This window comes from Ananas comosus, linkage group 5 (genome assembly GCF_001540865.1).
Source record: "Ananas comosus cultivar F153 linkage group 5, ASM154086v1, whole genome shotgun sequence".
Taxonomy (NCBI): domain Eukaryota; kingdom Viridiplantae; phylum Streptophyta; class Magnoliopsida; order Poales; family Bromeliaceae; genus Ananas; species Ananas comosus.
The window spans coordinates 7,301,390-7,303,083 of NC_033625.1; positions in this window are offsets into that span (position 1 = coordinate 7,301,390).

Genomic DNA, 1,694 nt, shown 5'->3' on the forward strand with positions numbered 1-1,694 from the left:
TTCTCTTTTTTCTTTCTGTAATTGACTTTGTCCTAGGGTGGGCCGTAGTTGATTGTGTTACTTTGGAGAATCCATCAAAAGTGAAGCTCCAAAAAATCAAACAATAAAAATAAGCATTTACAGTAAAAAAATTACTTCATTTCTTTCTACTTTATTAGTGAAACAAACATATCTAGAAGTATAAATTTTACCCTCCTGTATCCAAGAACTGATCAAATTTCTTTGGAATTGTAGTTAAAACAATAAGAATAATAATAACAAGACAAATGGAAAAATATAGATGGAAAATGCTATTTGTACATCCTATTTATGGTGTATATTTTGCATCTCATCCATAGAATGGATGGGATATTTTTGTCGGTTATATTGAGATGATTGGTGAAAAAAATTTACTAATGAGATTTGTGGGACGTAAGATATACTTTTTTTTTTTTGATGTATTAGTGTATAGAAGATATAAATAAATATAAATGGCACCTAAGTTGATGGTAGAGAAATCTCACCCAGTAGATGGGTGGACCATTCTTTTGGGTATATGGATAGTATTACTCAATATAGACCACACCTTAAAGGAGTTTAGTTGCATGCAGCTACTGAGCTACACTACCTAAATTGATATTTATAGCTGTGACAGTAGGAAAAATCAGTTTTAAATAAGAGGTAGACTTATCTTATCAATCACCTTTTTAATGAAAAATATTTTTTCTACATTTGGGATAATCTCACTTCTCATAGTTAAAGTTATAAAATTTGTAAATACAATTCCAACCCTATGCAAAAGAATAAATTATTTATATTACAATCTTTTTAACTATAAAATAAATTATTTATAGTTACAATCTTTTTAACTATATTGAATCAAACAAGATACATATATCTAAAATTGCCACATTTAATTGCTATATTTTTAGGGTGCATTTGGTTCGCATTATGAAAAATTATTAGAAATAAAAGATATCCGAGAATCTTATTCCTATTATCCTATTACTAAGAATGTGAAATTCCTGTCTTTGGTTCGCACGCTAATATTAATTAGCTATGTTATTTAATATTACAAAAAATATACAATTAATTAATTTATTTATTTAATTAATTTTAGATAATGTTACCAAAAGTTTCAACATCTTTTTAGAAAAAAGGAAAATAGAGTATAAATTAGAGAGAGAGCATAATTAAAAAAATAGAAAGAAAAATATAGTCGAAACTAGAGGGAGTGAGAGAGTTGAAATTTTAGAAAGAGAGAGGGAGAGAAAGCTTAGTTTAGAGAGAGAAAAAAAAGTTGAATTTTAGAGAGAAAAATAAATTTAGAGAGAGATATAAGGTTAGAGTGTAAAGAAAAATAATATCAATTAGCCGGCGGGTAGGAAGAAAGAAAGAGATTAGACATATTATGATTACCCCAATCCATTAATATGAGGATACCCACCCTCCCTCAAGGGAATGAGATTAGTACTTTGGGGTGAATCTTATTCCCAAGTGAATCCAATATTACCAACTAGATTACTTAGTGCGTTTAGCCAAACACCGTCATATTTTTTTTATTCTCATTAAATTATTAGGAATCTTTAAAAGATAGCGCGAACCAAATGCACTCTTAATTGCATACATACATTATCTATTTATTATTATTTATAAGCTTATGAATTGGGGATGTTGTCATATTCCCAATTCATGTACGGCAGGCCTCCCCTTAA